This window comes from Convolutriloba macropyga, chromosome 13 (assembly GCF_964194025.1).
Source record: "Convolutriloba macropyga chromosome 13, txConMacr16.3, whole genome shotgun sequence".
In the NCBI taxonomy this organism is placed as follows: domain Eukaryota; kingdom Metazoa; phylum Xenacoelomorpha; order Acoela; family Convolutidae; genus Convolutriloba; species Convolutriloba macropyga.
The window spans coordinates 12,484,800-12,497,232 of record NC_134480.1 but is presented as its reverse complement, the minus strand read 5'-3'; the positions used below and the strand labels follow the sequence as shown (position 1 = coordinate 12,497,232).

The 12,433-nt window shown below is 34.3% G+C and overlaps 1 protein-coding gene and 2 non-coding genes across 3 annotated transcripts in view; 2 read left to right on the top strand and 1 right to left on the bottom strand.

Moving 5' to 3' along the window:
* The window catches only part of LOC142351596 (xaa-Pro aminopeptidase ApepP-like), a 702,879-nt gene that overhangs the window by 179,723 nt on the left and 510,723 nt on the right, over positions 1-12,433 (bottom strand). The gene's annotated exons all lie outside the window — the stretch shown is intronic.
* Trnaa-ugc (transfer RNA alanine (anticodon UGC)) lies at positions 2,108-2,180 on the top strand. Its single transcript has one exon. It is a non-coding gene; the product is annotated as a tRNA-Ala (tRNA).
* Positions 10,814-10,886, top strand: Trnaa-agc (transfer RNA alanine (anticodon AGC)). The gene has a single exon. It is a non-coding gene; the product is annotated as a tRNA-Ala (tRNA).

The window sequence follows — 12,433 nt, the reverse complement described above, 5'->3', positions numbered from 1 at the left end:
TTCACTATAAGACCTTCACACAAATATTTTCTAGAAAGAAATTCAACAATAAAGACAACAAGAATTTCGCGTTTTACGGACCTGGAAAATCTATTCAAGACAATATTTTTCAAAAAAAATTAAAAGAAACACATACAAAATTAATAATTTCTGCATTTTGAGGAAGAAAGCAATTCATAGTCGATCAAATAATTGAGAGGAAATCTATAACCAAATCACTTCAGTTAGCCTAAAGTATATTAATAGTAGAAAACTGGACCTGAAATTGGCACCAGAGAAACACTACCAATTCGAGGGGATGTAGCTCAGATGGTAGAGCGCTCGCTTAGCATGCGAGAGGTACGGGGATCGATGCCCCGCAACTCCACATTATCTCAAAATTCAGTTTCATTTAGTGAATAAACTTGGAAATCAAAATAGATTAAATGGACAGTTTTCTTCAGGAACATTCCTTTGTTATCACTTCTCGAGTAAATTTTTACGTCTGACGTTATGAGTGATTTGAATTGCGCGCAATCCGCAATTAAGACTGCTATATACTAAGGTGATGCGTGTAAATGTTGATGCCAACGTAACTGCTCGCAGATTGTCCACCCAGAATATAAGGATCATTTCAGCTGTTACCGGACAGAAACTTACTCGACATTTAACTAATTAAACTCACTAAAAAGGTAGAAGAGAAGCAAAAACAAACCAAAATTAAAACGCCACTGATTCCCATAACTCCGAAAAATTGGAAAACGATTGATGTAAAAAACTATTTTTAAAGTTTGAACCAGTTTGACTTCATTTTGCTGTTAGAAAAACTCCGGCTCTTTAATGAGATTTTACACGGGCTAGTATCAATACCAGTAAGCATTAGAGATGATGACTATGACTTACAAAAACAAAGTTTAAGTAGCGGGCATCTTAAATTGCGGTTTTAAAGGTTTATCCTGTTTATGATTTTGATTTCCTTTTGGATACTGACTCTGTTCATGTAAAATTGCCTTACTGAGCAACTGCAGTTTAAAAGCGCTGAGAGCAGAACGAGCGACAAATGCAACTATTTTCAAACACCATTTTCTCACTCTAGTTTAAAGGTGGAGAGAAAATAATTCACAGCCTAAAACCACCCCATTTTTCGCTCCACTTCCTGTTTCACCATGACCAAAATCACCACTCCTATGTGACTTCAAAAATCTTAAAAATTTGTGAACAAATCTTTCAAAAAAGGCAGCAATCCAGTACAATAGAAATTCTTTAATTGTGAAAAAACGAGCGCTTCAATAGATTGCTGAGAAGCTGAGGGCGGCTATTAAAAACGTTGAAGCCAAAATTCTGCATTAAAACGACACGCGTAAAACTGTAGCAATTGCTTTAAACTTGGTAGGAGAGTAATTAAAATTGGTTTTCAAAAAAAGTGAGTGCGAGATTTCAACAAAAATTTTAATTTGATTTCAGCATAAGTGAGAGTGTGAGATTTCAACAAAAATGATCCCTGAGAAAAAGCAAAAAAATTCTAATTTTTTTAAACAATTTCAAACATTTACAAACTTGATTTTTTATTTCTTGAAATGAGAAGAATATTAGAAGCACTGACCAATCTTATAAACAAAGGAATCTATTCTGTTTCACCCCCAGTGTTTTGTATGACCCCAGTTACAAAATATTTGTTGTTATGTAGCACGTTACTATGTAAGAAAATAGCACGTGCGTAGGGAAGTCATAAAGGAGTTATTCTCACTAAACTGGGGGGCCGAAACAAAATAGATCCAATTAAAGAAACATTTCCTCAGCAAGGCATATACTAAGATTGGTAGAAGTAAAAACTCTTCACTATAAGACCTTCACACAAATATTTTCTAGAAAAAAATTCAACAATAAAGACAACAAGAATTTCGCGTTTTAGGGACCTGGAAAATCTATTCAAGACAATATTTTTCAAAAAAATTAAAAGAAACACATACAAAATTAATAATTTCTGCATTTTGAGGAAGAAAGCAATTCATAGTCGATCAAATAATTGAGAGCAAATCCATAACCAAATCACTTCAGTTAGTCTAAAGTATATTAATAGTAGAAAACTGGACCGGAAATTAGCACCGGGGAGACAATACTAAATCGAGGGGATGTAGCTCAGATGGTAGAGCGCTCGCTTTGCGTGCGAGAGGTACGGGGATCGATGCCCCGCATCTCCACTTTATCTCAAAATTCAGTTTCATTTAGTGAATAAACTTGGAAATCAAAATAGATTAAATGGACAGTTTTCTTCAGGAACATTCTTTTGTTATTACTTCTAGAGTAACTTTTCACGTCTGACGTTATGAGTGATTTGAATTGCACGCAGTCAGAAATTAAGACTGCTATATACTAAGGTGATGCGTGTAAATGTTGATGCCAAGGTAACTGCTCGAAGATTGTCCAACCAGAATAAGAGGATCATTTCAGCTGTTACCGGACAGAAAATTACTCGACAATTCACTAATTAAACTCACTAAAAAGGTAGATGAGAAGCAAAAACAAACCAAAATTAAAACGCCACTGATTCCCATAACTCCGAAAAAATGGAAAATGATTGATGTAAAAAACTATTTTTAAAGTTTGAACCATTTTGACTTCATTTTGCTGTTAGAAATACTCCTGCTCTTCAATGAGATTTTAAACGGGCTAGTATCAATACCAGTAAGCATTAGAGATGATGACTATGACTTACAAAAACAAAGTTTAAGTAGCGGGCATCTTAAATTGCGGCTCTAAGGGTTTATCCTGTTTATAATTTTGATTTATTTTTGGATACTGAATCTGTTCATGTAAAAATGCTTTACTGAGCAACTGCAGTTTAAAAGCGCTGAGAGCAGAATGAGTGACGAATGCAACTATTTTCAAACAACATTTTCTCACTCTAATTTGAAATTGGAGAGAAAATAATTCACAGCACAAAACCACCCCCTTTTTTGGCCCACTTCCTATTTCACCGTGACCAAAAACACCACTCCTATGTTAATTCACAAATCATGAAAATTTGTGAACAGATCTTTCAAAAAAGGCAGCGCTCCAGTACAATAGAAATTCTTTAATTGTAAAAAAAGGAGCGCTTCAATAGATTGCTGAGAAGCTGAGGGCGGCTATTAAAAACGTTGAAGCAAAAATTCTGCATTAAAGCGACACGCGTAAAACTGTAGCAATTGCTTTAAAATTGGTAGGAGAGCAATTTAAATTGGTTTTCAAAAAAAGTGAGTGTGAGATTTCAACAAAAATTTTAATTTGATTTCAACATAAGTGAGAGTGTGAGATATCAACAAAATTTATCCTTGATAAAGAGGCAAAAAATTCAAATCTTTTTAACAATTTCAAAATTTTACAAACTTGATATATTATTTCTTGAATTGAGAAGAATAATAGAAGCACTGACCAATCGTATAAATAAAGAAACATTTCCACAACAAGGCATATACTTAAATCGGTAGAAGTAAATACTCTTCACTATAAGACCTTCACACAAATATTTTCTAGAAAGAAATTGAACAATAACGACAATGCGAGCTTCGCGTTTTACGGACCTGGAAAAACTATTGGAGACGATGTTTTTCAAAAAATTAAGAAATACAAAATTAACAATTTCTGCATTTTAAGGAAGAAAGAAATGCATAGCGTTATCTTATAACTAAAATGAGAGCAAATTGGATTTCTATGTCTAAAATTATTGTTTTAATTACGGGCTACGGTTGATGATTTGATCAAACAATTGAGAGGAAATCCATAACCAAATCACCTCAATTAATCTAAAGTATATTAATAGTAGAAAACTGGACCTGAAATCGGCACCGGGAAAACAATACCAAATCGAGGGGATGTAGCTCAGATTGTAGAGCGCTCGCTTAGCATGCGAGAGGTACGGGGATCGATGCCCCGCATCTCCACTTTATCTCAAAATTCAATTTTTAATGAATAAACTTGAAAATCAAAATAGATTAAATGGACAGTTTTCTCCTGGGACGAACATTCTTTTGTGATCACTGCTATATACTAAGGTGCTGGGTGTAAATGTTGATGCCAAGGTAACTGCTCGAAGATTGCCCAACCAGAATAAGAGGATCATTTCAGCTGTTACCGGACAGAAACTTATTCGACATTTCACAAATTAAACTCATTAAAAAGGTTGAAGAAAATCAAAAACAAACAAATATTAAAAGGGTACTGATCTTTTTGGAAAAAATTGGTGTTAGAGTGAAAAGAATCTTTGACTAGTAGCCAAAATATTCGATGAAAACAAATTATCCTTTAATAGAAGACTAACTAGACCTTTAAACACATATATTTATATCTAATTAGAACTTTGTCTTTGTGTTGGGGTGCTTATTTTGTGTTCATTTATTTAGTAGCAAAGAAAAAGAAATTTTGTACTGCTGCGGATCGACTAAACAAATCACAACTCCGATTTGTCTTTTCCTTGACTTCAAAAAAAAGGTTGGAAATGAGAAACTAAAAATAGCCAGAGGACTCCAAGCCATCCCACTCTATCAACTAAAAAAGAGATTGCCAGAACTTCTCTTTGGCTTGTTAGAAAAAACAGCACCCCCAGAACATATGGAATTCTTTCAATTGAAACAAAAACCAAACAGCACCGCTAAGCTGCTATGACAAAAAACTCACATTGGCGATTAGATTCCAATTCCAAATACAACCGACTAACGTCGGAGGAATTGCTCGAAGGATATGCCAAGGCATGCTTTTGATTGTAGCTTGCTTAAGCCTGCAAATGCTAGAAGCACTTGGAAATGATGAATTGGGCAGACGATTGGGAGGTAAAAACCCACCAAAATTCTCGTTGATGTTCAAAATAGAAAAATTGGTCAGATGTGAGATAACAAGAATAGTCAGAGGACTCCAGAGAAAACACGAAGGAAAACTTAACTTTCTAAGTACAATTGTTTAGATATTTTAATTGTAGCTATTTTGATTGCAACTATTTTGATTCTAGCTATTTTGATTGTAGCTGACTTAAGCCTGGGAAAGACAGGGGCACTTGGTGAGCGGAAAGAAAAGCAGCATAAACTTAGGCTTTCTATGCAGCTTCAATAAAAGCAAACTTATGGCTCAGAAGAATATTAGAAGCACTGATCAATCGTATAAACAAAGGAATCTACTCTGTTCACCCCCCGTGTTTTGTATGACCCCCAGTTTCAAAAAATTTGTGTTGTAGCACGTTACTGTGTAAGAAAATAGCACATGTGTAGGGAAGTCAAAAAGGAGTTATTCTCACTAAACTGGGGGGCTGAAACAGAATAGATACAATTAAAGAAACATTTACTCAGCAAGGCATATACTAAGATCGGTAGAAGTAAATACTCTTCACTATAAGACGTTCACAAAAAATTTTCTAGAAAGAAATTCAACATTAAAGACAACAAGAAATTCGCGTTTTACGGACCTGGAAAATCTATTCAAGACAATATTTTTCAAAAAAATAAAAAGAAACACATACAAAATTAATAGTTTCTGCATTTTGGGGAAGAAAGCAATTCATAGTCGATCAAATAATTGAGAGAAAATCTATAACCAAATCACTTCAGTTAGTCTAAAGTATATTAATAGTAGAAAACTGGACCTGAAATTGGCACCGGAGAAACAGTACCAAATCGAGGGGATGTAGCTCAGATTGTTGAGCGCTCGCTTAGCATGCGAGAGGTACGGGGATCGATGCTCCGCATCTCCACTTTATCTCAAAATTAATTTTTTTTTTCAGTGAATAAACCTGGAAATCAAAATAGATTAAATGCACCGTTTTCTTTTGGGACATTCCTTTTTATCACTTCTCGAGTAACTTTTCAAGTCTGACGTTATGAGTGGTTTGAATTGAAAGCAATCAGAAATTAAGACTGCTATATACTAAGGTGATGCGTGTAAATGTTGATGCCAAGGTAACTGCTCGAAGATTGTCCAACCAGAATAAGAGGATCATTTCAGCTGTTACCGGACAGAAAATTACTCGACAATTCACTAATTAAACTCACTAAAAAGGTAGATGAGAAGCAAAAACAAACCAAAATTAAAACGCCACTGATTCCCATAACTCCGAAAAAATGGAAAATGATTGATGTAATAAACTATTTTTAAAGTTTGAAGTAATTTGACTTCATTTTGCTGTTAGAACTACTCCTGCTCTTTAATGAGATTTTACACGGGCTAGTATCAATATCAGTAAGCATTAGAGATGTGATGACTAAGACTTACAAAAACAAAGTTCAAGTAGCGGGCATCTTAAAAAGCGGATTTAAGGGTTTATCCTGTTTATAATTTTGATTTCTTTTTGGATACTGACTCTGTTCATGTAAAATTGCCTTACTGAGCAACTGCAGTTTAAAAGCGCTGAGAGCAGAACGAGCGACAAATGCAACTATTTTCAAACACCATTTTCTCACTCTAGTTTGAAATTGGAGAGAAAATAATTCACAGCTTAAAACCACCCCATTTTTCGCTCCACTTCCTGTTTCACCATGACCAAAATCACCACTCCTATGTGACTTCAAAAATCATGAAAATTTCTGAACAAATCTTTCAAAAAAGGCAGCGCTCCAGTACAATAGAAATTCTTCAATTGAAAAAAAAGGAGCGCTTCAATAGATTGCTGAGAAGCTGAGGGCGGCTATTAAAAACGTTGAAGCAAAAATTCTGCATTAAAACGACACGCTTTAAACTTGGTAGGAGAGCAATTTAGATTGGTTTTCAAAAAAGTGAGAGTGTGAGATTTCAACAAAAATTTAAATTGGATTTCAGCATAAGTGAGAGTGTGAGATTTCAACAAAAATGATCCTTGATAAAAAGCAAAAAAAATTCTGACTTTTTTTTAACAATTTCAATTATTTACAAACTTGATATATTAATTCTTGAATTGAAAAGAATATTAGAAGCACTGACCAATCGTATAAATAAAGAAACATTTCCTCAACAAGGCATATACTAAGATCGGTAGAAGTAAATGCTCTTCACTATAAGACCTTCACACAAGCAATTTCTAGAAAGAAATTGAACAATAGAGACAATGCGAACTTCGCGTTTTAGGGACCTAGAAAAGCTATTGGAGACAATATTTTTCAAAAAAAATTAAAAGAAATACATACAAAATTAACAATTTCTGCATTTTGAGGAAGAAAGAAATGCATAGCATTATCTAATAAATAAAATGAGAGCAAATTTGATATCTTTGTATGAAATAATTGTTTTAATTAGGGGTTACGTTTGATGAGTCGATCAAATAATTGAGACGAAATCCATAACCAAATCACTTCAGTTAATCTAAAGTATATTAATAGTAGAAAACTGGACCTGAAAACGACACCGGGAAAACAATACCAAATCCAGGGGATGTAGCTCAGACGGTAGAGCGCTCGCTTAGCAAGCGAGAGGTACGGGGATCGATGCCCCGCATCTCAAAATTCAGTTTCATTTAGTGAATAAACTTGGAAATCAAAATAGATTAAATGGAGTTTTCTTCAGGAACATTCTTTTGTTATCACTTCTCGAGTAAATTTTCACGTCTGACGTTATGATTGATTTGAATTGCGCGCAATCAGCAATTAAGACTGCTATAAACTAAGGTGATGCGTGTAAATGTTGATGCCAACGTAACTGCTCTCAGATTGTCCACCCAGTATAAGAGGATCATTTCAGCTGCTACCGGACAGAAACTTACTCGACATTTAACTAACTAAACTCACTAAAAAGGTCGAAGAGAAGCAAAAACAAACCAAAATTAAAACGCCACTGATTCCCATAACTCCGAAAAAATGGAAAATGATTAATGTAAAAAACTATTTTTAAAGTTTGAACCAGTTTGACTTCATTTTGCTGTTAGAAATACTCCGGCTCTTTAATGAGATTTTACACGGGCTAGTATCAATACCAGTAAGCATTAGAGATGATGACTATGACTTACAAAAACAAAGTTTAAGTAGCGGGCATCTTAAACTGCGGTTTTAAGGGTTTATCCTGTTTATAACTTTGATTTCCTTTTGGATACTGACTCTGTTCATGTAAAATCGCCTTACTGAGCAACTGCAGTTTAAAAGCGCTGAGAGCAGAACGAGCGACAAATGCAACTATTTTCAAACACCATTTTCTCACTCTAGTTTGAAATTGGAGAGAAAATAATTCACAGCTTAAAACCACCCCATTTTTCGCTCCACTTCCGGTTTCACCATGACCAAAATCACCAATCCTATGTGACTTCAAAAATCAAGAAAATTTGTAAACAAATCTTTCAAAAAGGCAGCGCTCCAGTACAATAGAAATTCTTTAATTGTAAAAAAAAACGAGCGCTTCAATAGATTGCTGAGAAGCTGAGGGCGGCTATTAAAAACGTTGAAGCAAAAAATCTGCATTAAAACGACACGCGTAAAACTGAAGCAATTGCTTTAAACTTGGTAGGAGAGTAGTTTAAATTGGTTTTCAAAAAAAGTGAGTGTGAGATTTCAACAAAAATGATCCCTGAGAAAAAGCAAAAAAATTCTGATATTTTTAAACAATTTCAAACATTTACAAACTTGATATATTATTTCTTGAATTGAGAAGAATATTAAAAGCACTGACCAATCGTATAAACAAAGGAATCTATTCTGTTTCACCCCCAGTGTTTTGTATGACCCCAGTTACAAAATATTTGTTGTTATGCGACACGTTAATAAGTAAGAAAATAGCACGTGCGTAGGGAAGTCATAAAGGAGTTATTCCCACTAAACTGGGGGGCCGAAACAGAATAGATCCAATTAAAGAAACATTTCCTCAGCAAGGCATATACTAAGATCGGTAGAAGTAAATACTCTTCACTATAAGACCTTCACGCAAATATTTTCTAGAAAGAAACTCAACGTTAAAGACAACAAGAATTTCGCGTTTTACGGACCTGGAAAATCTATTCAAGACAATAATTTTCAAAAAAAATTAAAAGAAACACATACAAAATTAATAATTTCTGCATTTTGAGGAAGAAAGCAATTCATAGTCGATCAAAAAATTGAGAGGAAATCTATAACCAAATCACTTCAGTTAGTCTAAAGTATATTAATAGTAGAAAACTGGACCTGAAATTAGCACCGGGGAGACAATACCAAATGCAGGGGATGTAGCTCAGATGGTAGAGCGCTCGCTTTGCGTGCGAGAGGTACGGGGATCGATGTCCCGCATCTCAATTTTATCTCAAAATTCAGTTTCATTTAGTGAATAAACTTGGAAATCAAAATAGATTAAATGGACAGTTTTCTTCAGGAACATTCTTTTGTTATCACTTCTCGAGTAACTTTTCACGTCTGACGTTATGAGTGATTTGAATTGCACGCAATCAGAATTTAATACTGCTATATACTAAGGTGATGCGTGTAAATGTTGATTCCAACGTAACTGCTCGCAGATTGCCCAACCAGAATAAGAGGATCATTTCAGCTGTTACCGGACAGAAAATTACTCGACAATTCACTAATTAAACTCACTAAAAAGGTAGATGAGAAGCAAAAACAAACCAAAATTAAAACGCCACTAATTCCCATAACTCCGAAAAAATGGAAAATGATTGATGTAAAAAACTATTTTTCAAGTTGACTTCATTTTGCTGTTAGAAATACTCCTGCTCTTTAATGAGATTTTACACGGGCTAGTATCAATACTACTAAGCATTAGAGATGATGACAATGACTTACAAAAACAAAGTTTAAGTAGCGGGCATCTTAAATTGCGGCTTTAGGGGTTTATCCTGTTTATAATTTTGATTTCTTATTGGATTCTGACTCTGTTCATGTAAAATTGCCTTACTGAGCAACTGCAGTTTAAAAGCGCTGAGAGCAGAATGAGTGACGAATGCAACTATTTTCAAACACCATTTTCTAACTCTAATTTGAAATTGGAGAGAAAATAGTTCACAGCACAAAACCACCCCCTTTTTCGCCCCACTTCATATTTCACCGTGACCAAAATCACCACTCCTATGTGAATTCACAAATCACGAAAATTTGTGAACAGATCTTTCAAAAAAGGCAGCGCTCCGGTACAATAGAAATTCTTTAATTGTAAAAAAAAGGAGCGCTTCAATAGATCGCTGAGAAGCTGAGGGCGGCTATTAAAAACGTTGAAGAAAAAATTCTGCATTTAAACGACACGCGTAAAACTGTAGCAATTGCTTTAAAATTGGTAGGAGAGCAATTTCAATTGGTTTTCAAAAAAAGTGAGTGTGAGATTTCAACAAAAATTTTAATTTGATTTCAACATAAGTGAGAGTGTGAGATATCAACAAAAATGATCCTTGATAAAGAGGCAAAAAATTCAAATCTTTTTAACAATTTCAAAATTTTACAAACTTGATATATTATTTCTTGAATTGAGACGAATAATAGAAGCACTGACCAATCGTATAAATAAAGAAACATTTCCACAACAAGGCATATACTAAAATCGGTAGAAGTAAATACTCTTCACTATAAGACCTTCACACAAATAATTTCTAGAAAGAAATTGAACAATAACGACAATGCGAGCTTCGCGTTTTACGGACCTGGAAAAACTATTGGAGACGATATTTTTCAAAAAATTAAGAAATACATACAAAATTAACAATTTCTGCATTTTAAGGAAGAAAGAAATGCATAGCGTTATCTTATAACTAAAATGAGAGCAAGTTGGATTTCTTTGTCTAAAATTATTGTTTTAATTAGGGGCTACGGTTGATGATTTGATCAAACAGTTGAGAGGAAATCCATAACCAAATCACTTCAATTAATCTAAAGTATATTAATAGTAGAAAACTGGACCTGAAATCGGCACCGGGAAAAGAATACCCAATCGAGGGGATGTAGCTCAGATGGTAGAGCGCTCGCTTAGCATGCGAGAGGTACGGGGATCGATGCCCCGCATCTCCACTTTATCTCAAAATTCAATTTTTTTAGTGAATAAACTTGCAAATCAAAATAGATTAAATGGTCAGTTTTCTTCTGAAACATTCTTTTGTTATCACTTCTTGAGCAACTTTTCACGTCTGACGTTATGAGTGATTTGAATTGCACGCAATCAGAAATTAAGACTGCTATATACTAAGGTGCTGCCTGTAAATGTTGATGCCAAGGTAACTGCTCGAAGATTGCCCAACCAGAATAAGAGGATCATTTCAGCTGTTACCGGGCAGAAACTTACTCGACATTTCACTGATTAAACTCATTAAAAAGGTTGAAGAAAAGCAAAAACAAACAAATATTAAAACGATACTGATCTTTTTGGAAACAATTGGTGTTAGAGTGAAAAGAATCCTTGACTAGTAGCCAAAATATCCTTTAATATCCTTTATTTTGTAGCAAAGAAGAAAAGAGAAAAAGAAACAAAAACGAGCAAATATCAGCAATTCACTGGTATCTTTTCGGAAAAAAATGGGGTCAGAGTCAGAAAAACAATTTAACCGCTCAATTTCGAACATCTAAGTTTTCAACAATTTTAACATATCAACATAACTATCTTGCTTGAATGAAATTCTTGATGAGAATTAGGTTAGGAGAAAAACAGAAATCAAAAACGTATCAACACAATAATCAAACCTGAACTCTCACAAAAACCGAAACAAGCGCAAACATTTTCTTTTTTCTGATTCACCTTTTAACCGCTATTTATCTTTTACAATCTTTACTGCTGCGGATCGACTAAACAAATCACAACTCCGATTTGTCTTTTCCTTGACTTCAAAAAAAAAGGTTGGAAATGAGAAACTAAAAATAGCCAGAGGACTCCAAGCCATCCCACTCTATCAACTAAAAAAGAGATTGCCAGAACTTCTCTTTGGCTTGTTAGAAAAAACAGCACCCCCAGAACATATGGAATTCTTCAATTGAAACAAAAACCAAACAGCACCGCTAAGCTGCTATGACAAAAAACTCACATAGGTGATTAGATTCCAATTCCAAATACAACCGACTAACGTCGGAGGAATTGCTCGAAGGATATGCCAAGGCATGCTTTTGATTGTAGCTAGCTTAAGCCTGGAAATGCCAGAAGCACTTGGAAATGAAGAATTGGACAGATGATTGGGAGGTAAAAACCCACCAAAACTCTCGTTGATGTTCCAAAATAGAAAAATTGGTCAGATGCGAGATAACAAGAATAGTCAGAGGACTCCAGAGAAAACACGAAGGAAAACTTAGCATTCTAAGTACAATTCTGCTTAGAGTTGTAGCTATTTTGATTGTAGCTATTTTGATTGTAGCTATTTTGATTGTAGCTATTTTGATTGTATCTATTTTGATTGTAGCTATTTTGATTGTAGCTATTTTGATTGTATCTAATTTGATTGTAGCTATTTTGATTGTAGCTATTTTGATTGTAGCTATTTTGATTGTATCTATTTTGATTGTAGCTATTTTGATTGTAGCTATTTTGATTGTAGCTATTTTGATTGTAGCTATTTTGATTGTATCTATTTTGA